Source organism: Trachinotus anak, unplaced genomic scaffold (assembly GCF_046630095.1).
Source record: "Trachinotus anak isolate AG129_WGS33_773 ecotype Australia unplaced genomic scaffold, CSIRO_AGI_Tana_v1 ptg000007l, whole genome shotgun sequence".
Lineage (NCBI taxonomy): Eukaryota > Metazoa > Chordata > Actinopteri > Carangiformes > Carangidae > Trachinotus > Trachinotus anak.
This window is the reverse complement of record NW_027273858.1, coordinates 2,217,442-2,241,112: the sequence shown is the minus strand read 5'-3', so window position 1 is coordinate 2,241,112 and position 23,671 is coordinate 2,217,442. Positions and strand designations below refer to the sequence as shown.

The following is a 23,671-nucleotide window of genomic DNA, read 5'->3' as shown; positions in this document are numbered from 1 at the left end:
CAGCCATTTGGGGTCCTGCCGACACCAATTTCCACCATCAGAGCGACACACACACACACACACACACACGCACACACACACACGCACGCACACCAATTTTCTCTGCCATATAGCCAGCCACCCTGCTCTGTCTAATATAGCTCTCAACACAATCTCACATCATCTTTTCATCCCTCCCTCTCTCTATCATCTATCATCAGATCCCATCCGGCCCCCCCCCCTTCGCTCTCGTCTCACTACCTTACCACCTCCCTTTCCTCCTTCCTCATCCATTTCTTCTCCTCTGTCTCTTCTTTCCTTTCATCTTTTCCCTCTTTGTCTTTAGTTCCTACCCCATCACTTTCACTCCTCCTCCCCTCCCCCCTTCCTCCATCTATCTATCTATCCATCTGCAGTAATGAGAAAGCAGGGACTACTCAGCTGGCCTGTTTGTGTATGTGTGTGTTTATACGACCATGGGGATTGCATTTCAGATGGGTTCATTTGCTTTGGCATGGCTCTGCTCTGGTTCTTGTCGATCTGTGTGTGTGTGTGTGTGTGTGTGTGTGTGTGTGTGTGTGTGTGTGCGGTCACACCATCTCCTAGGTGATCTCTAGTGTCACACACACTTACAGCCTTCCTCCTCTTCTCCAATCAATCTCTGTCAGCGTCTGTGTGTGTGTGTGTGTGTGTATGCATCGCCTCTATTTTTGACAGCAATCTAACAGACTTTATTGTGTGCATGAGTCAGCCTAAGTAGGGTATACAAAGCGTGTGTGTGTGTGTGTGTGTGTGTGTGTGTGTGTGTGTGGCTGTTTAGGATGCCACTGCCTGCAGTCGTCTTTCTTATTTTGCATGAGACCTGTCAGCAGATCTCTAATGAATCAAAGACTGCTTTGTGTGTGTGTGTGTGTGTGTGTGTGTATGCGCGCAGTCATCAGTGTGTATTGTTAGCTTCTTTGTGTGTTAGACGACCAGGAGAGCTATAGCTTTAACTCTTCATCCTTATGTCACATGACAGCCTCCAACCAGATGCCAACTCTGTGTGTGTTTCCATGTGCGCACGTGAGTTTGTGTGTGTAAGTACCAAAGGACACGCTGTGCTTAATGCCAACAGTCTTTAACTTTTCCTCTCTAACTCATTTGACAGCCAGCAGCTGAAGGCCTGCTCTGTTCGTGTGTGTATGTGTGTGTGTGTGTGTGTGTGTGTCTGCGTGTGCACATATTTTGTTACCTCTTTGGGTCCTTGGGAATAAACACTGACCTTGTCAGGACCCGTAGTCCTCATGGACCAAAGCCTGGTCCTAATGAGGCAAAATGTCATTTCCGAGGTCCTGCGAGGTTAGAGCTGAGGTGTGAATTCAGGGTGGGTTGAGGTCAGGGTTAGGGTTGTGGGGTTTGGCTGACCACAATGAATGGAAGTCAAAGCAATGTCCTAACAAGCTGCACAATTGTGTGTGTGACGGTGCAAACAGTCCTCTCTCCTATCAAGTTAAAGTCAATGTTATATGTAAATACAGGCACACGGCAACGTCTATTTCTTTTTAAAAAAAACCCATTTAACCAGTGATGTTGGTACTAAAGGAATAGTTCAACATCTAAAGGTCCCATATTTTACGCTTTCCCGTGTTTTATTTGAAGTGTTTTTATCCATCAGAAGATATATTTGTGGTTTTAAGAACCAAAAACCATCTCAGTGTAGTTTTACATCTCCTGGCTCCAGTTTTCTCTGGAGCTCTAGTAACAACAAGTCAGCCAGGTCTCTTCTGATTGGCTGACTGTTTTCTGAGTGACCCAATAAAAATATAGCAGATTTCAGGTAAACACTCAGAGAAACCAAATCCTGCAAGGTTGGTGGATCCAGGTGGGCGGGGCTTGGAGCATGGCTGAGAGCAGTGACTGTATAGTTGTGACATCACAAAGTTCCAGAAGTCCTGACGGCTTGTTTTAAGGCTCAGTGTCTGAATACAGGCTGTGTGCATTTCTCTGTGGACTGAGGCTTTGATACTTTCACAGTATTAATATAGAACCTAGACCTGCTTTATAATAAAAAAAGACTTTCACTTTATATAATATGGGACCTTTAAGCAGGCTCTAACTATTCCCTGGTGAAGAAGAGCCGGGCACAGTTTCTGTTCACAGCTTCAGGTTTGATACTGTGGTGCTGACACAGGCTCTGATACCTAAACCTTTGCTCACCAAACAGCTTAACGCCCATTTTTACATTTCTGTTTGTGTTTGGATTAAACAAACAAGAGCTACTGTGTTAATTAGTGAGCTTTGCAGGTGTTGGAAGGCATTTTTAAAAAGGCAAGGCAAGTTCATTTACATGGAACCATTCAGACACAAGGCAATTCAAAGTGGTTTACAGAGGCATGTAAATAAATAAAAAATACAACATTAAAAGCAATAAAAAACTAATCTGAATAAATAACATATTTGAATGAGTCATTTTAATCACTTTCGACAGAGGCAGGGTAGCTGTTCCCCCTTGATTCTTGTTTTTGTGGTAATCTAATCTCACCATGTCCCATCGTCAGCTCTGTGCTTAAAGTGTATGTCCTGAAATCTTAAAATATTCATTTAAGGATGTTGGGGATTTCACTTTTTAGTTCCCGTCATAGTGATAATACGAGGTCTGTCATTCTAAACGAGCTAACTGGGTTGTTGGTGAAATTACCCTCACTGAAGGTGAATGCAAAGAAAACTTGTCAAGAATCTGCATCACTGTAAATAGTTTGTGAGTTTGTGAATTTGTGACTAAGCCAGTTTCCTGAGGTGTCAAAAGAGTGTAAAAAGACTCACATTTCCACACAGGAAGTTTTCTCTCACACTCTGCTCACTGTCTCCGTCTCATCCCTGAGACAAACACATCCTGCCTCATTCTGCCTGAGATTTCCTTCATTTTATTGACTTGATTTTGTGGCATTGTTGAAGAAACAGGCTGCCTGGCAGCTTCTGGAGGCTCGGCGTCGAGGTGACACAAATACAACACAAATCACATGCATGACGTGAAATATAGCTTAAATTAAAACGCTCACACAGGATGTCAAGAAGAGGCCTCCTAATTTGGCTCTAGATGGTGACAGCACGAGCATCTTCACTGGCAAACTAATGTTTTATTCACCAAACTTCTGTGTTTTCAGATCTTTTTCCTGAAAGTGAAAAAATAGAAGACAAAAGATAGAGAATTGCTAATGTAATTTACCAGGCTTCGGTGTGTCATTTCAGTGGCAGGCACACTGTATGCCCTGTAACACCCCCGTACACCCACCCCTCCACACACACAGCTAGTTCATAATGTGAATCATTTTCCAGTTGGCATAGAGAGGAGCATCACCGTCTCAGAGCAAGAAACTGGCTGGTAAAAGACTCTCGGAGAAAGATAAAGAAAACAAACACCGGTTCAGGGTTTTGTTTGTCTTGTCTGCTCCGTGTCAACTGTAATTGACTTCTCTCACTGAAAAGAGACACACACCGGCACAGGACTGGGGTAAAAGAAGCAGGAAACAAAGAAAGAAAGAAACTCAATTTCTTGAAGAATCCTGAAAGACGGCTGGTGGTCTCAAAATCCTGCACAAATCACAGCTGGAAATTGAATATAGAGCGTGTGTGTGTCTGACCAGCAATCAATGGGTCAGACACCTCTGGCAAATCAATACACACTTACACACTGAGGGATAGATTGATGAAAAGTAATAGTTTGGGGTCTGAGCGATACTGATAAGGTAGAGAGTGAATCCTGCGGGCAGGGGTAATTGAAATATGATGATTTACTTCAACACACAGTATTTCTAAAACACACAGACACAGTAATATGGAGTCACACACAAACACACATCATTCATTAATTTGAGACTTAAACATACACACGTGTACATGAACCATATGAAGAATGAAAGAACACAGTTTTCATTTATGTTTTCCCAAATCCCAGCAACATCCTGGAAACATAAACAGCTGAGTTTCATGTTATATATGAACAATACTGGTGCTGTAATGTAATCTATTACTAACCATATAGAAGTGAATCAGCCATTCAAAAAGAATCAAGTGCCTCCACAGTGGTTTATATCTGATTTAACTGTGTTAACTGTTTAAGGTGTGTGAATGCACCACAGTCCTCAAAAAAACAAAGACTAATGGTGCATTCAGTTGTCAGTAGCAGACTCAAAGATGGTGCACAATGAAAAGGGTTAATTATAAATAAATACGAGTGTAATTTCCATTTCTTTTTAATCATGATGCCTGTAAATGACTCCAGGCAACATGATATTAACATGTCCAACATGGTTTATATTTGGTTCAGTTCATGTGACGTATTTGCCACTAACTGATGACCACCTGATCAAACCGCTAAACTACTGACCAGCTCATTTCCAGATACAGTATATTGTATCCTGGAGAGAGTATAATTAGAAACACAAATGGATTTGCTGTTTTTAATCCTGAAAAAAATAAAGCTTAGCTATAGTTAACCATCACTTGGATGATGAGACATATCCAGAGTAAGACTTTAGGTAGAGTAGAGTAGACTAATGGCCAGAGTGATATGCATTCATCAAGGTGCAAAAGTCAAGCAGGCAGCTGGACAAATAAGTGATCTCCTGACAGTAAAATGCTATCTGTTATTTAGCAACTGTGCAGCAGCAGGTACAAAGTAAAACTTGTATCTCTTGGTCCTCATAATGGGATCCTAAACCGATGAGGGTAACAGTTCAGAGTCTCTGAAATCTTACTAACCACAGGCAACCACAGGACAGCAGAGACAACCAGAGGGGGAGACAAGTGGCAGGTAAGCATACTGGTCTTAATGAGGGGGATGAGGGACAGGTGTGTCAGCAGGGTCAGGTGACGGACACGGTGAGGGCATCTCTGAGAAATACAAGACACAAGCAGCCCCTCGAAGGGCATTAAACTAATTTGTTCCCTTTTGAAGTTTGCAAATATCAGTTTACATCTTGTACTTGACAAGAAATCTACTCTGATAAATCATTGTTCAAAGCCAATCAGAGAAGATTCATATATCTCAATCTCAGTTCCTCGAGGATATTTATTAAACGTTAAAAAAAAATACATGTTCTGTTAGCGAGTCTGTGCCTGAGCATGTCAGTGAGCCTGGTCTCCAGTCATTTCACATTTGTGTGCGATGTGGCAGGTTTCCTGATCCATACCGACGTGCCAGTTTGGATGAGAATTCATGAGCTACCACCAATGCACGAGAACCCTCATGGAGAATTAAATTACACTTTGCAATTACTTGAAAGACCCCAGACACCTGCGGAATAAGCTGAGACACGACAAACAGTGCAGTTTCTCCCGTCGTAATAAGATTTCCACTGTTCTAATGGCAGAATATATATATGTACACAAGTTAGACTTTCCTTCTAAATCAAGTGCAGCTATTAACTTGGATGTGATGGGACTGTCTTACCAGCGGGATGAGGCTCCTGGAGGACAGCAGAGGACAATGATGCTCGGCTACATCATCTTTCATCTACGCTGCAAGTGAACTCTAATTGTTGCCTCATTCCCTTTGAAAGTAAAGTCAGCATTTTATCTTGCATCACTTCCTCCAAGTGCGATCATGTTGCTTATGAATGTGTGAGAGGGCAGTATGTCTGAGAGATGTGTGCGTGGCCGTCTATTACACGAGGCCCGTAGTACTCATTAAGTCTACTGAGTATTCGTGAAAGTGCGGAGAGGTCTGAGAGAAGCAGAGCGAATGAGGGCGGCTGGCTTTTGATCAAAGTCTGACAATGCTATATTACATGGAGATTACCATCACTGAGGGAGGTGGTGGCAGTGGGAGGGTTTAGGGAAGACAGGGCAGGAGAGAGAAGAGTAAAAAGGGATAAACTGAATCAATGAGAGCGAAATAGAAGAAGAGGAATTGAATGGAGAGAGACAGAGGGAGAGGAGAAGGAGGGGAAAAAAGAAAGAGATAGTTAAAAGGAAAGAGAGCGGGCCGGGCTTTTTGATCATGTGCAACAATAGCTGGATTTGTAGGTGGTATACTCTTGCGTCAGGTTTGCTTCATAAGAAAAGTGACTGAAAGATATGAGCTCAACACAAACTGCAAATATTCCCCAGTCAGATCTCTCTCTCTAAATCTCATGTGTACACACACACACACACATCCAGATTCTCTGCGAGTCAAACCGCATCCTGTGCTCGGCCCCACTATGTAAATTCAACAAGTTCTGTCTGTTTGCATTGATTTAACACCTTCTTACAATGGAAATGTGGCAGGTGTGCAGGCGTATGCTTTCATGTCTGTGCACAAGGCTGCCACAGTCGAGCAGGAGGCCAAGCTGAAGAGCAGAGCGAGGCACCGAGCAGCGTGGAGCACAGTCAGCTTCTCTGCATCTGCTGCGTCGTGGCTGCCATTTTGCAAAAGCGGTTACACAAAAGAGTGTTGGTGTTGGTCACAGGTGAGTACTTGGTTGGTAGTGATACTGGAGAGGTTCTGAGACTGACCTCCCTTCAAAAAAATAAAATAAAAAACAAACTAAACTAAAGAACAGCATTAGTTGTTGCAGTAAATTCCCCAAAACTTCCAATCTTATTTATGCTCAAAGAGATTTGAGATCTGAGCCCAGGATGCAGTGATGATGGTGCCACTGCAAAATAGTGTCAGGCGTAGGACTTGTTTTGGTTTCCGCTTGGGAGCCACTCTCATTAAGATGGCAAATTCAACACAAAGAAAAAGCCTCTAAAACAGCAAAGACTTACAATGATCATGTGATCGCATGATCCACATTCATCAAAACCTGTCATTTTCAGCTCAGAGGTGGCTGCCGCCTGAAATAGGCGCCGAATAGCAGGTTTATACCTAAGTACTACATCTGGTGAGATGGATAAGCGCATTGTTTGTCCAAAACCATCATTATTGGAAAAACACATTTGTTTTGGTTAGTTAGGCACAAAATAGTCTGCTGAGAATGCTCTGAATGTCGCAGTACAAAGACCATGACCCCAATGTCCTTACCACTGTCCTGTAAAGAACCCTGTGAAATGTGGTTAAATCCCAGTGACTGTACCTCCGTTTGTACCATATACAGCCAAGACTAAGCTTAGATGATCTTCAAACCACATTTAAGCTGCGTTGTGGTATATCCCAGTGGAACCACGACAAGTATAGTATTGCAAGAGCAATTTTTAGTACCCTTTGCAGTGCCTTGTGCTTTGTTTATTAACCTTCCAACCAGCCCCACAGGCGCCTCACGCGATGACATTCTGCAGCCGCTCCTGCAGCTCCTTTTCAATTTTTCATGCAGTGCTAACAAAACAGGCCTGTGCAGCTTTTTGTATAAATTTCTAGAAATTACCATGAGATCACACTGCGCTGCTTAAGATCTCTCCAGCTGCGATGGGTTCTCCAGGTTATTTGTTCACTATAGCTCAAAGTGACGCAGGAGCCTCTGCATTGTGTATCACGCTCAGGTCGTTAGAGGCCCTGCGTTTCCCTGCACAGCGAAGCCAAGTACAGAAAGGCTGTCGCTCCTCTTAGAAGTGTGGCATCAGAAGGGAGATGGGGGGAAAAAAGCGACAGAGATGTAGGAGGAAGAAAAAAAAGGAAAAGTAGAAGAGGAAGAAGTCGAAGAGAGAGTGCAGAAGGACAAAAAACAGAGGTAGTATGACTGAGAGATTGCACAGAGGGGCGGGTCCGGAAAATCAGCGAGAGGTCACACCTCCCTCTCTCCCTTCATCTCTGTGAAGATGGACACGGGCTCTGAGATGGGTGGAGACGTATCAGTAAATGAGTGCGACAGCTATCACACTGTCTCTCCAGGATTCAGTGGGATGTCTGGAGCGACTCATCTGTCAGTTACAACCTGTGATGGAGTGTGTGGTTGATCGTGTGTTCACGTGTTTGTGTGTGCGGATGGGTAGGAGACTATGATGGGGAGAGCAGCTGTGTGTGGAACATACACACACACACACACACACACACACACACATACACAGGCTGATGTATCGAGCTGTTATGAGTCCTTGGTTTGACGTGACGTTGGGCCTCAATTTTCACCCTCTAGCTTTGGTGTCCATCATCGCAATATCCTCCATTTGTGAGTGTGCGAGTGTGTGTAAGAGCACAGGTTGTGGTGTTGTGGGACGTGTGTGTCTAATATTTGTGTGTTTGTTTGTGATAGTCGAGGTGGAATGAGGGCAGCGAGGAGGTGGGGATGAGGAGCTGACAGCAGCTTGACAGGGAAGAAACACATCTGAAGGTGTGAGATGACTTAAAGGTTTTTCTGAAGCTCATAAGTCATTTCGAAGCACCTGGTGTGGCCGTGTGTGTAACCCGTCTTCATCCCTGTGGCAATTTTCCCTGCTGCCATTTTGTGTCTCAGCGTGTAATCATGGGTTTTAATCTCAGCCACAGTACAGAACAGAGATTGTGTTTGTTTTTAGAGGGAATCTGGAAACGTGTATTGCATGTAGCAGTGTATATCTGGCTCAGGCACATTGAGACTGTAGCGTGAGGGTTTAATATGTGCTGGTTTGGATCACGATCATGAAGACATCAACCTCAAGCAGCACCTTTACTTGTCTTCATTAAAGTCCACTTCACAGCAACACTTCCTGTCTCTAAGTTGTTTAGTTTTTGCATTTGTGTTGTGGCTTCTGCTTGTGTTGACCTGTCTGGGCCACCATAGTTGTATTTGGTTGTGTTGTGTCTACTTGCAGCACACATGCTGTCAAATTGATGAAGATGTTTTCTATTGTGTTTTCTGAAGGTGCAGTGAGTTGAGCTCTCAGGGCCACCACATGTCACTAAACTGACCAATCAGAGGCTAGAAGGACTTAGACTAAGGTAAGTAGGAGGATTCAGGAGGTTACTACAACTGTTTTAAAAGATGCAGATGCAAATATTTAACAATATGTAAATGATAATCGTGCAAACATAAATATGTAAATATTCAACTCTCCTTTCATTCCCTCTGTTTCTCCTTTGCTCCTCCAATTGAATAATTTATTAGTTGGCTGCTCCAGAATTTATTACTTGGGTGGACATTTAACTCCCTCAAACACACACTACTCCATCCTAAGAGAAAGACAAAGAGACGGAACAATTGGAGCAGGGAGAATCAGGAAGTGGGGTGAATGTTGGTGGGACAGATTGATGAAAGAAGTGATGGAGAGAAGGAAGGAGGGTTGGCGGGATGAAAATGCAGTAAAGGGAAGAATTAATAGCTAATTAAGAGAAAAGAGGAAGAGAAAAAAGAGACAATTTTACCTGGGGTGAAAACGGTTAAAGTACAAAAGACCAGAATTATTACAATTATGTCGAGTAAGACCTCATCCTCCTGCAATAACTGGATCACACTCTTCCTTAACAAGTGCGAGAACCATCGTTTAACTTAGTGACATCAACTTTTTTGCTTTTGTGCAACGTTTAGTTCCTACCAGAAACCCAGACCCATCTGAAACAAAGTGCAGCATACTCAATGGCTCAGCATTTCTCCTTAGTATACACACTGACTCAGCACTCTACGGTTAAAGCAGCAGTGGCAACCTGAAAAGAAATCACCTTCATGTGTTTGTAGATCTTGTGGGGAAAGCTTTTATCTATCGAGACAGAGGAAGAATGGAGTTGTTTGGACATAACTTTTTGATCAGATAGATAGATAGATAGATAGATATAATATTGTGAGCGAATATCACCTAAACTGAAATTTTCTACATTCCACATTGCAGATGAAATTAAATCCATTGATTACACAGTCAGACAGTAATGGCTGCTGTAAAATGGCCACAGGGATGAGGTAGTATCCGCACTTCTGCACAATGTGCTTCACAAGGTGCTTTCAGAAGAACTTTTAAGCCATTTCACATTTAATGTGAATAAATTGGCCTGGGGCTGAGTTCCGCATAAAGTTGCAAAGAGATAGACGAGCTGTATGTTTAGCTTTATCTTTGAAAGCACCTACTTGTGAGTTTTGCTGTTGCCACATTCCTAACTTTAGCATTAACAGCTGTTTATTTACCAGTTTAGAGAAAATGCTGCAAGCTCAGTGTTAAACTTCATTCCTTTAGAAGAGAAGAGTCTCCAACAACCGCGATGTTAACTCGTGTTAACTTTTCCTTCTGTTTCTATCACTCCTTTTCTTCTAATGAAGTTAGCATGCTAACCAGCTAGCTCCGGCCTGGTTGGCCCAACTTGTCACTTTCCGATACCGAGTCACTGATGTGTCCAGTCTGCCCTGAAGAAGTAGCGCTGCTCAGAGGACGTATTAGAGCCTCTTGTATTGTAAACGCAATGATGGCGGAAGCTCTTGTCAAAGACTTGTAAGTAAACAGCTGTTAATGCTAATGTTAGCTATGTAGCAACAGCAAAACTCACAAATAGCTAATTTAATGTGGAATTAATTGTGACTCAATTTATTTAGCTTGAAAAGTACACAACGCTTTCAACACGTGTATGATGATGTTTTTTCTCATGCTCATCTACAATATTTCCCTTTCTCCTTTGTTCACACCATCTTTCCATCTCTCTTCTCCACTGTTTCCCTCTCCCAGCTGCTCTTGCACTGTCCCTTCTTCTATCTTTTTTAGTCTTTCCACCAATGCCTGGTCTCTCGTTTTCTCTGTATCTCCCTGACTGCCTCGCTCTCTCCTGCCTCACAGCCTTCCCTCAGGCCTAGCTTGTAGTTTTCTGTCCATCAGCACTTTAGGGAAAACCAGAGAGGGGGAAGATGAGAGGAAGCGAGCGCAGGGCCTTGAGGCCTGCCGACAGAGTGGTGGAGAGGCGACACAGGAGAGAAGGGAGAGAGGAATCTGAAGTGGAGAGAGCAAGGCCAGCGGATGAGTGCAGACCTTCCACTGCTTGATGTGCAGGCATTGACAAATGGCTGTCTAATGACCTGAGAGTAACTGGCTGAGAGGTCAAGATGAAAAAAAACGGACCCCTGAAGACAAAGGGGGGAAAAAGAGTAAAAAAATATCATGGGGAGAGAAGGAGTGAGAGAATAAGAGTGAGACAAATAGACCTCCCTGCTGAGGACAGAGTTCCCAGCTGTTAGGTGAAGCCTGTTGTGAGTGTGAGGTGGAAACAGAGTGATTGCAGTGTGTATCAACTTTCCTCAAGTTGTGCAGTTAGAGGCAGCTGGCTGTTAAAACTGACACAGAGGGACTTTACCGTGTGGTTTAACACAAATAATGTTCAAATATGTATTAGCTGTTCAGACAAAATCACAAAAAGTTATTAGTGGTATGTTTTTATGGACTCAGTGTTTTTCAGGAGGACAGTAGTTAAACAGTTAATAGCTGTTTTATAAGCTGAGTTTTTTCCTGAATTGGTTTTTGTTGTTTAAAGGTTAAAATACTTACACAGCAAAATTCTTTCTTTGTCCTTTGTGTCATTGCTTTTCCCTTTTTAATCAATTTTTCTGTCTGCATTCCTCCCCTTTCTCCTACATGTCCAGTGTCTGTGTGTTTGTATGTAAATATCTGTTAAGTTTGGTCCCAGAGAGAGAAAGAAACCCTTTTCACACCAAATTAGCAGGTATAAGCGTTTTGTTTTTTAACGTGTGTAAGAGGACACGCACAACTGCAGTAAGCAAAGTCCTCACATGCAGGTACAGACCACACAGGGGAACTGAGCTGCTAGCTGCTGCGGAGACTGGTAAAACAGATCTGTAGCGTCTCATCCCTGAGGTCGGGGCTCCTGTCAGTGTCGGAGCCTCCGTGTGAGATGTTTCAAATGGTGATTGTGTGTTTTTGAAACTTATTTTGGGGCTGCAGCTTGCTCTTCCATCTCCGAGCGCAGTGTATCCACTGTGTTTCTGTTGTAATGGCATCATGCTGGACAGGTGACAGGCCTGTTTACAGTGCCTGTGCTCTGAAAGATGTCACAGCTCTGAAAAGGGGCAAAAATTAGTGTGTTCTGTTTAAATCAATGCCCATCGTAGACGATAAATACTAATGCAGAATCATTTGACCTGAGTCTGAATGCTGATTGTTCCCCTTTCCACCGCCAACAAAGGCCCAATGTTAGTGGTTCTTAGTGGGTGTTTTGACCAGTGGAAAAAGGGGCTAGAGAGACCACTCTGTGACCACCATCTGCACAGAGGAAGTCAGAGTACATGGTGTGTGCCACACAGAGATCCTCAACCCACAAAGAGCACTGACATGTAGGGAAGAGCTCATGGTGCTCATGGTGTGTGTGTGTGTGTGTGTTTGTGCAGCATATCTTAAGACATCAGGATACAAAATCTCCCCTGGGAATTAAACAGACTGTGGTAAGATAATGGTTGTTGCTGTGAGGTCACTGGTTTGTTTTCCACTGCCATCATTGTTTCCACCAACAGTCATAAACCTGTTTAGAGCATCAAATTATTCCCAGCATTGCACTGTAGGTCAGAGGTGCACAGTTTGGATACAAGAGCCCTTTCATTGATGCATGGCTACTGTCCGCTGTATTAATAATATTAGATGGTAATCCTTTTACATTAGGCTTTTCATTTCAGGGGCCGAGCCCACACTCAGCTTTGTCAATAAGTCTTTGTGCCGCAGTGGCGCCCTTGGTGCTGCGTGTAACAGCCATTATCTCTGGGACAAAGGCTTCGTGAGCCAGTGAGAAGCCAGTGAAAATGACAGTCTGCTGTCTGAATGTACTGTATGGCTGAAAAGCGCTGCAGTTGTGGGAATAAATACATAAAGCAGGCTCTGAAACCTTTCCCTGTACTTTCATACCTGTAACGGGAATGAACAAAAAAGCAAAATGTTGATTGTGATGTTAATTACATCAACATCCTGAGGCTCAGGTTATTTTCTCAAAAACAACGACAGTGTGTGTGAACATCATGAGTTATTTCTTCAGGGATAAATATTGATTAAAAACATTTAAAATTCTGTTTCACAGTATTTAAAATCCTTGATGAATGCATCTACTGTCTGTCCTGTTGCACATCTAATCTGAATCTATGACTGTGTGTGTGTGTGTGAAACCACTTTCAACAAATTCATCCCCCTGATTGACACATCTCAGCTGCAGTACTCTTCTTTGTTGGTTTGATTTGTGCTGCAGGTGTTGGGATACAGTGAGACAAGATTTACTGCCAGTCCTCTTCAAGTACAGCAGAGAGGAGAAAAGAACTGGTGAAGGAAGGAAGGGCGGCAAGTAAAGAGGAAGTGACAACCAGCTGTTGAAGTCTTGACACAGGCCATGAGAGAATGAATGAGCAGGGCTGCATCGGCAGAGTTTTCTGTCATTGGAGATTCGTGCGTTGATTTTTGCAAATAAATGCTGATTTGTTCCAGACACACAAACAGTCCCAGATGCAAAGTATTTAATGGCACATTGGTATTTTTTATAACATTTGTACCACACGATTTCAGATGTATTAATTAATAATTAATATTAATATTGTATTAAAAGTAGTAGGTCATGTAAAGAGACTCACACACACAGAATCAGACACTAATCTGTGTAAAGTGATCACGCCCTGTCTCTCTGTATCTCCCCCTCTGTTTCCATTTGTTTCTCCGATTTTGGTGTGTGTGTGTGTGTGTGAGTGTGTGTCTGTTCTGATTGCACATACCTAATGGCGTGTTAGGACTGTGAAATGATCTGTGTCTTGAAATCCTCTCACAGCTCTGTATCTCGCTTTCTCCCTCACACACACACACACACACACACACACACACACACACACACACACACACTTTCATCTCAGTCATATTGTGGTGGCAGTAAAGTGTCATTTCAGAGGCTGCTGAAGCAGCTTCTCTCCTGTGAAGATGTTCTGTGTTGGTTTGTCTGCCTGTCTTATCAACATCGCCATGGAAACCTACACGACTTGCATTGTGTCTGGTTGTGAGTAGATATGATCTGGACAAAATCTCCATATGTGTTTTCATTTGATTTCATATTTAGGGGGGAGGAGCTGTTCTCAGTGCTGCGTAAGAAAACCAGGAGACACGTAAACACCTCCACAGGATCTCACGTCTTAGCTCCCGTTCCAATTAGCAGGTTAGGAAAAAAAAAGTCTCAGTCGTGTTCATTGTTGTTTCACTCAGCAAGTGCCAACTTGGTGCCAGGAAAACTGCTAACTAGGTGTTTTTCTGAAGAGAACACAGCTATGACCCATTCAAAACTGAGGTCTTCAAGGTCACTGAGCAGAAAGGAAATGAGGGTGATATTTTCTGTACCAACATGTTGGCTGATTCTCAACACAGCTGGGATCCACACAATTTACAAAAGGATTGAACAGACTATATAAAGATGGATGTAGCCTCTGTGACATCACCCATAGGTTTCTGAAGAGCAGACGTGAATTCGCCCTCTTGGCATCTCTCGGCTAATCCAAAACGAAGCAAGGAGGTCGGGCGCGTGTGGGGCTGAGACTTTGGTTTTGATTTGTAAGAGTCAACACAACAGCAACTACTGTCTAGGAGCTTGCGATCAAAGCGCGTATGATTTTTCATTTCTTTTACTTTTTCATGAAAGAAAAAAACGTCTATGATGCCAGATGGCTTCTTGGCTGCTGCCATGTGTCAAAGCAGAAGATAAGACCCGTGTGATTACCCTGTGGTTCAAAGTTTGTGTGTTTTCTTCCAGGGAAATTGCTCACACAGTCGTTACAGAAAGTGGTGGAGGAGGCGACCTCATGGCGAGGCTTCCTGAGCCGTAACCACCGTGAATGGCACAGCTAAAGTAATTTGTGCTTTTGGATGGAGGCCATCGCTCTGCTGTAATAATCACAAAAAAACTGCAATTTAATGCAAAATTAAGATTTTGTGTATTTCTTGCAAATTCTCTTAAGAAATTCTCATGAGGCCAGTCTTCTTCCTCTTGTCATTCATGGCTGTAAAAAAGCGCACCTCAGCAGCACCAAGCCCCGAACCAGGAGCCTCTCACATGTCCTCCATAAAACAAATGCTCGTGAGTGGTTCCTGTCAACAAAGCAAGCACCACGCTGCACGGAGGTTATGGGTGACAAGTGGCTCTCAGAGGTGGGTGATGAAAAATCAAGCCCTGTTCGGATGAGTCTGTTTATCACAGGAGCAGGCCTACGCACCGCAGATACAAAATAAGTGTCCCTCAGTGGTGTGGGTATATAAATCAAATGTCCCTCACCGATGATTGTGCCCAAAAATCACCCCTCAGCTGTCCTTGTATAAAAATTAAATGCCTCTCAGTGGTTGTGATGTTACAGAACAAGTGCCTGTCTGTCGGCTCTGTCTGCACAAGTGGCCTTTTCTTCCTCCTGATTCTATACATCAAGCGCTCCCTGCTGTCCCACCTGTCCAACGATCACGGTGATATTTCACTTTAATATGCGCAGTTTCTTTCTTTCCTCTTGTTTTGTTGTTGTTGCTACTGTGCTCACACCTCAGCAGTAATTCAGACACAAAATGCCTCCAGCTCTTACTCCTGGGATCCACCGTCAGCGCTGACATTCAGGATTCGTCTCCTGCTAAATCTGTTGATCAACCAGCAGCGATGGAAAAGGTACTTTTACTTCTAGAGAAATTTCAGCTTTACTTCTACTTCAAAATATTTCAGTACATTGCACACACTTTTTACTCCGCAGCCACCAGCTTGTTTGTTTGCAGAGGATCTTGGTGCCTTCAGCCTCTAAAAACAGCCCTTGATTTGATAAAGGCTGAACCACACAATCGTAGCATTTTTATGTGTTTTTAACAACATTTTAAAAAGTCAGGAGAAAATACTTTATTTAATGTTTGTCAAGTATTGACAGAAAATCATTATTAAATATTAAATATATTTGTTTGTATTATGTATTATGTTGTATTCATTTTAAAATACCTCTCCTTGTCTCTATAAATCTATAAACCCCTATAAATCTACTCAATCATTATGTTCCCTCATCTATGTGTCTATGTGCGTGAATGTTTTATTCAAAAGTAAAGTGTGGAGTGTCCATGTGTGCTTTGAAAGCCACTTATAGATAAAATGTATTATAATTATTATGTCTGATTAAATAATCGTAAAACAAACAAAAAAAAACATACCCAACTGTAGAAAAAAATTAAAATTAGTTCCACTGTACCTGACTGTAACTGGCTATTGTTAATGAGTCAGAAATAATAAAAATATTATATAAATATAAAAGTTTGGAAAGGGTCAATGATGCTAAATTAAGACTTTTTAATTTTACTCAATCCATTTGTGTGACAAGATGAGTCAATTGAAAAAAATTTCAATGCAGTGAAGAATCAAAAATTTTTTTTTCCCACCCCTGTCAGCTGGTCATTAAACGCCTCCTCACGCTGACGCTCTGGTCGAACTGTCCTGCGGTGGCGGTGCAGCAACAGAGAACAAATGGTTTTCACGTGTACCTGGTACGTAAGAAAACAAGCACCCTTCACAGAGTGTTTTGTGAAACAAGCGCTCAACAGTGGTGCTTGTCAACAAAACAAGCACCCCTCTGCTGCTGAGGTTATAGATGACAAGTGCCCCTCAGGTATGGCTGTCTGAAAATCAAGCGCTCCTCAGTGGTGTGCCGGGAACTGTCTGTGTCTGTAATTGCTTTGAGCCGTCAACTCAGTGGTAAACTGAAAGGACCCAATTAAATCCCACAGACTGGTGTCTGTGAGTGGATGAGCGGGCAAGCTTGTGTGTGTGTGGGTGTGTGTGTGTGTGTGTGTGTGTGTGCAAGAGAGAGAGAGATAGGGAGAGAGAGAGCTAGGTTGACATGATAGAGCTTTCATATTGCTCCCAGCAGAATGTAAGCAGATTTGTAGTGGTGTCTTGTCACCATCTGAGGCCCTTAGTGTTCGTGTGTGTGTGTGTGTGTGTGTGTGTGTGTGTGAGTGGTAATCAGTGTTCACTGTGTTTTTTTACCCCCTACCTTGGCAGCAGCAGGACAGCAGCAGTCTCTCCCTCTCTTCTTCTTCATCACCTGTTTGCTTTTTTATGTTGTGCTTTCTCATCCCTCCTTATTTATGTCTCCTCCCCATCACAGCCAAAACAGCAGTTTTAGCGAGATGCCAATTATTCCATTTATTAATATGTGAGCTGCCTCTGGATGTCTTATCTGGATGAGCACAAACAGGTGTTAGTGCAGGTGTGAATGCAGGCGCACAATTCAGTGCAGTTGAAATGGTGCTGATTGTGCAGCATCCTGTGGCCAGCGAGAGCAAACTTATCTGTATCTTTGACTGTAAGGTTTATATTTAATTTGTATATTCAGGCTGCTATTTGTGTTTGTGTTTATATGAGTAAATAAATTGTCTATGTGTACTTTAGCTTGCAGACTAACTTCCCTTCAATTATAGTATTTTGAATTGAAACTGAATTGAATATAGATAGATATAGATAGACAGATATTAGAAAACATTTCCAAGATGGCAGACCAGAGTGATATGAAGAAAGGCTGGACAGCTCCAACACATACAGTATGTGCATTCAAATACGATGTAGAGTTAAATTAGCCCTAACTCAACAACCTACAGCATTAAAGGAGCTATTTGTAAGTGATGCCATTGCTACATAGCCAGTATTAGCATAAACAGCTGTTTACTTACCATTCTTAACAAGAGCTTCAGCCACTGTTTACAATACGAAAGGTTATAATGCGTCCTCTGAGATGCGCTGCTGCTCCAGGGCAGACTGGACACCACAGTGACTCGGTATCGGAAAGTGACGAGATGGGTCGGCCAGACCAGGGCTAGCTGTTTAGCCTGCTAACTTCATTGGAAGAAAAGAAGTTATAGAAAAAACATTGGTGTTGCTTTCAATCCCCGGAGACAGCTCCTGGTGAGTAAAAGAGTAAAGTTTGATGCTGAACTCATAATGTTTCTTCAGATAGGTTAGTAAAACAGCTGCTAATGCTAATGCTGGCAATGTAGTGACAGCAAAACTTACCAAGAGGTCCTTTAAAAGATGGTTGGGAGTGCTTACATCGTCTTACATCATCTGTTACAATTACTAGTAATTATTAGAGTACTCATTTACGTCTTATTTTGGAACTTATTTTAAGTGTAGTTATTACGGATGTCAGAATTCTATAGTGAGAGTTTTTCTAAAATGTGTCTGAATTTTAAAAACAGTCAAGCAAATCACTGTGGAGACCAGCTTCTTCAGATGTATAAGCTACTTCTGTTCAGTTTCATTTTAAGTGGGACTTTAATTGATCTTGTTTGTTCACTCTCTTTTACACTCTAACATATAAAAACACATCTCAGTCTAATGTTGAGGTTCGTCTCTAGATTTGAATTAAGGATACGAACAATAACACCATCAAAAACAAAATAAACTGAATGCCAAATGATGCGTGTACTTCCATATAGCCTTCGAGGAACAACAATAATAAAAATAAATGACCATCCCCAATTGCTCTGCCTCACTGTCATCCCAAATAATCTAAGTTCTATCATTAGATAGAAAATATCAACAGGAGGACTGTGGATATTTTAGGAGTCAAAGGTCAAACTAGTCACTAGAAAGAAAAGACATACAGGTGCAAGCATGCATGCCAGCAAAGGTGTCAAACAAGCTGAACAGCCTTCAGAAAAGCAACCAAGAGAAAAGAACAAAGAAATTACTGAGCAAATGAATTAAACAAGGACACAAAAAACAACAAAAACTAAAGACAGCACCAGCCTTGCCTGGAGAATAGTTTTTTTTCCTCCACATCTATCCACAACCTCGTTTCTGCTCAGTAAATAAACTATCCATCATCGTTAACCATCTGGCATCTGAGCCTATCAGAAGCCTGGGAAAGCTGTTACCGGGTGGCATACGATGTGGTGGCTCGCTGGATAGGGCCAATTGCCTCTGAAAGATTGCTGCTTAAAACAAGGCTGTACATGTGTATCATGTGAGCTGAGCGTGTGGCGAGCGAGCCGCTGTGACGCTGATGCTCTAAAGAGGGAAAAAAAAACAAACATCTGAAGCAGCAGCAATGAATTAAACCATGAAATCTTGTATTCAGGCTCGGAGTGATATCCCATCTCCCGAGTGGTGAAAAGGAGCCGTTTGGTTACCATGTTAGTGAGGCCGACTCGAGTGTTGGGTTGAGTGTGTGTGTTAATTCCCCTGGATGCTGCCTGCTGTAAACGGGAAAGATTGAGTGTGCATTCAGTTTTATTTGTGAGTGAGAGAGACATACAACCTCAATGATGCTGTCGAGTGTTGCATTATGTTTGTCTGAATATGATACACACAAACACAAACACATATACACATATACGCGCTCTGTACATTTATATTTATAGACAGGAAAATGAACATAAAAAATAAAAGCTGCATCAATAACTAGCTATAGATGCTCCAGAACCTCATCTTTGTGTTTCACTGCATAATTGGTCATTTGAAATTATGATGATGTTGTCAATGTGGCCTCGTGAACAGGCTGTTTTTCCAGCTTCCATAACATCTTTTGCAGCCGTATTCTGTATTGATTTTGGCCGGTGTGCAAATCTCCTCCCCGGCTGAAATCCATCTCATTCTCTGTTTACATATCTCTGTGTGAGTGAGTTAATTCTCCGAGCCGCAGGCGCTGCGAGAGGAAAACAAGATTGATAACTTTTGTTTGCCAGCGAGACAGACACGCAGCTTCATCGACGCTGTCACACACTGCGCGCAATATGTGTTACAGATACAGAGACTGTGTGCTGATTCCTTGGCTGTGGCTAAATCACAGATAGACCAGTGCTTGTTGAGGGAAGGTGGAGAAGGAAAGTGCCCCGAGACTGGAGAGTGGACTTTATTTTAAGACAGGCTGTTACTCTGCTCTCATGTTTATTATTTCACATCTGAAATATTCAACTTCATTAAAACAAAGGTCAGACACAGCCCTAAGATATGGAATATTCACACTGAAGATAGAAGAGTAAAAATAACACCATTTCTTGTGAATTTTAATTGGGAACCAGAGTGTGATGATGCTGGTACAGTCGTCCAGTTGTCTTGCATGTGCCTCAAAGAGAGGACTTACTATAACTCTTGCAAAAGTACCTTTACAGCTGCAAGCATTTAGGCCTATGTGCTTTATGCCAGCACATCTGAGAAATATATATATGTATGTATTTTATTGGCACAGAAATAGCAAAATAGCCGACGCACAAATGTATGAGCATTACATCAGAAACAAAGCACGCCAGGCTGCCTGCAAGGGATCGAGTCCCTTATCATTAATCACCATCATGCATGAATTATACATCAGCATAGCCTAATTTTATGCATGATCCACGTTGAAGATACAAAAAACTACAGAATGCATGGCAAAATAACATTGTTAATGTTTTCAGAAATTCAAAAATAAATCAGAAATTTATTTATAATGAAAAGAAATCCAACATTTGAGCAGTCTGCTGATGGCCATTTTCCAAGGCAAACTCCATGTAGAAAGCTCGAGCTGGCAGTAGCTCACAACACAGGCAGCTTGTTCCCATCGTACAACACTGCTGAGTAAATAGAAAATAGACTTAGACACGGACTAGGGAGAGTCTGCAACAAGCATGTATGATGGTTAAAATCAATGATCACTGGCTGTTAGATTCCTGCTGGCAGCCCTGACACGACAACACACGAGTAGCTGATAATCTGAATCAACCTCCTGACTTGACCTTGACTTGGCAATTAAAAATGAAATTTAGTGGTGGCACGACTCCATATTCAGTCAATGAGGAAATCTCTTTCAACATGAGCTGTCACACTCTACACGTACGACAGGCACACATTTTGTTTTTCATTTCTCTAAAGGGGGAAAAAAAAAATCACATTGAATTTAAGTGAACTGTGTCTGCTGAAATAGAGAAAACTTGATTGTATCATATGACAGCCATGCATTACTGGAAGTGCTCAAAGGAAAATTAAAAGGGTAATTGGAAAATATAATAGATACCAGTATAATATACAAGAGGAGCAAGAACATTTCTCAGTATGTGACTTCTTGATCTGACAAGTGTGAGGTTAAAATAAAGCACTCAGCCGCTGTTGTATCATATCTGCACACATCCGTGGATCTTTTTCACCCTCACACACTCTATTCATCTGCCCCTTTCACTCATGCTGTTTGTCCCTTGTTTCCTTGGCTACGATGCGTTGGGAATGGAAACATCATGAATCATATTCAACAAGTTCCCATGTGAGACAGTGAGGGATGGAGTGAAATCGATCTAAATTCATCTTCAGGCTTCCTGGTCTCCTGCCTTCACATTGTAAGATTTATTAGACTGTTGACACATCAACATGCTGGCTCTAATCTCTAGATGACACTGTAATATGGAAATCTGTTACGTCAGATCAGGCTCTGATTGGAATTAGACTGAAATCTGTGCAGAAAGTTATCGCTCTTTTCCGGTTAGGAATTAACTGGAAAAGGAATTAGTTTTGCAACGTGTATGTGACTGAGGACTTAACTCATCTGTATAACAATTTCTTTTACTGCTCTGAAGATGGTGTTGACACCAATAGAAAGCTAAAAGAAGATATAGTCAACACAACTCCAAAGTACTGAGGTATTGTATTGGGTGCAGGGTCGTTGCTATCTGAACAGACCCAACAGAATGCACTCACAGATAAATAGTCTTCTTGTTCGGTGTGGGAGGGCAGCACAGTGGAGCAGTTGTTACCAATGTCGCCTCACAGCTAGAAGGTTCTGGATTCAAATATGGAGCCTAGGGTCTTTCTGTGTGTGGTTTGCATGGTCTCCCCCTGTGTCTCCCGGTACTCGAGCTTCCTCCCCCAGTCCAAAGACATGCACGTTTGGTTAACTGGAGATTATAAAAAATTGCCCATGGGTGTGAATGTGAGAGTGAATGGTTGTTTGTCTCTACATGTTGGCCCCGCGTCGCCCAATGTCAGCTGGGATTGGCTCCAACCCAACCCACCCGCGAGCCTATAAGGATAAGTGTTATAGCTAATGGATGTTTAATGTGGGAATGAACATGAACAAAAGAATGACAGCTATAAGTGATCATCAGCATTAAGCTAAAAAGCTAAGCTAAGAGAAACCTGATGGTTTTCAAAATAAAGTCCAGACTGACAGCACAGAGAGCTCTGGGCTACGTTATAAATTACTTGTGTAGAACATAAACTGTAAATAAAAATGGACGTAGACTCCTGGTCTGAAAAGTGAAGCAAATGCTGAAGAGCCTTCAACCTGCGTCCTATCTAATGACCATCAGGGGGCGACTCCACCTGTTGCAAAAAGAAATGCCATTGTATTGAAGTCTATGTGAAAATGTTCTCACTTCTCACTTGATTTATTACCCCAGTAAACGTTTTCCTGATGAGTTTATGGTCTCAGTCACTAGTTTTCCCAGTCTTCTTCAACACAACATGATGTTCATTTTATAAATTATTGTCCCATCTAGAGGAAAATATATGATAAAACAGGGTGTGGCTACCGTGTGACTGCACTTTATCAAATTTCTGGACACAGCAGAATTGATTTTTCTTCACTAGTCACTGTTTTTGGCAGCGTAGAATTTATGCATCAAGAAATATTGGAGTGAGTGAAACTGTTTGCAAAGTGGAGTTTTGTCACAGTTGGAGTTTTATGTGTCATCATGTGAGTGTATTTGGGCCAGAGTGACGGCAAAAACTGTTCAAAATGATACTGTCAATGGAGGGAAAAAAAGACCAAGGTGGAAGCTGCAGAAACTCTGAATCTTTGATTTGGTTGCTTCTTAACAAAAAATGGTATTGTGCTCATCATAGCTGCAGGTCATCCTCGTCTATCTACCGACAGGAGTCTGTTCTCCAGAAAACAGAGACTTTAAATCTCAAAACAAATGAGCCATTTCTCACTCTTCTCTCCTCATGAAATACCTCAGTAAAAACCCTTCACATTTTGATCGCAGCATGGGTCTGCTAAAGTGGTGGCGACTTTGTTCTCAGCTCCAAAGCATTTCAGGAACAATAGAAGGAGTAACAACAGGGAGAAACACAAAGATTGGCCTCACATTTAAGAAAAGGAAAAGTCCCGTTGGTGGACATCATACAACACTTCACAGCTTGGCTCATTTTTGGTCTAGACATAATTGCTAGAAACTCTATGAATATGTTAAGTGAGTGAAAGGAGTTTTTGTGTGATTGTTGATGCCTGCTGTGTTTTGTTTTAAACACGGACAAATAAAGAAGTCTATAGAAAAGCAGCTATTAGTAATGTGTGTGTGTGTGTGTTTTTTTGTGCTGTATATGTTGTATTGGACTCCATTTTATTTAAATGTTAAAGGTCTCATATTTTATAAAGGTAGATGTCCATGTGTTTTTGATTATAAAGCAGATCTAGATTCAATATTCATACTGAGAAAGTATCAAAGCCTCAGTCAACAGAGAAATGCACACAGCCTGTATTCAGAAACTGAGCCTTAAAACCAGCCATCAGGACTTCTGTAACTTTGTGATGTCACTACAACACACCGCCTTCAGCCATGCACCAAGCCCTGCCCACCTGGACCCATAATCCAACCTCGTAGGATTTAGTTTCCCTAACTGTTTACCTGAAATTTGCTATATTTTATTCAATCACTTAGGTAAACAGTCAGCCAATCAGAAGAGAGGCTCAGAGACTCTCTTCTGATTGGCTCAATGACCTGTTGACACTAGAGCTCCAGCGAGAAGCCTGAGAGTGGAGGGTCTTACAACAGAGGGTCTTAAAACTGCAAATATATCTTATTCTTGATATCAACACTTCAAATAAAACACTGTGAAAGTGTAACATAACTAACTGGAGGGAAACAGGACAAAGACAGGAAGAGGCAC

At 42.1% G+C, this 23,671-nt stretch overlaps 1 long non-coding RNA gene across 2 annotated transcripts; it reads left to right on the top strand.

Moving 5' to 3' along the window:
* Positions 1-6,197: 6,197 nt before the first annotated feature.
* LOC139622535 (uncharacterized) lies at positions 6,198-23,054 on the top strand. Of its 2 annotated transcripts, none has more exons than XR_011691303.1 (4): positions 6,198-6,413; positions 8,724-8,800; positions 13,016-15,442; positions 16,201-23,054. It is a non-coding gene; the product is annotated as an uncharacterized lncRNA (long non-coding RNA). The 2 variants fall into 2 exon arrangements; XR_011691302.1 differs by lacking the exon at positions 6,198-6,413 and adding an exon at positions 7,027-7,613.
* Positions 23,055-23,671: the final 617 nt, after the last annotated feature.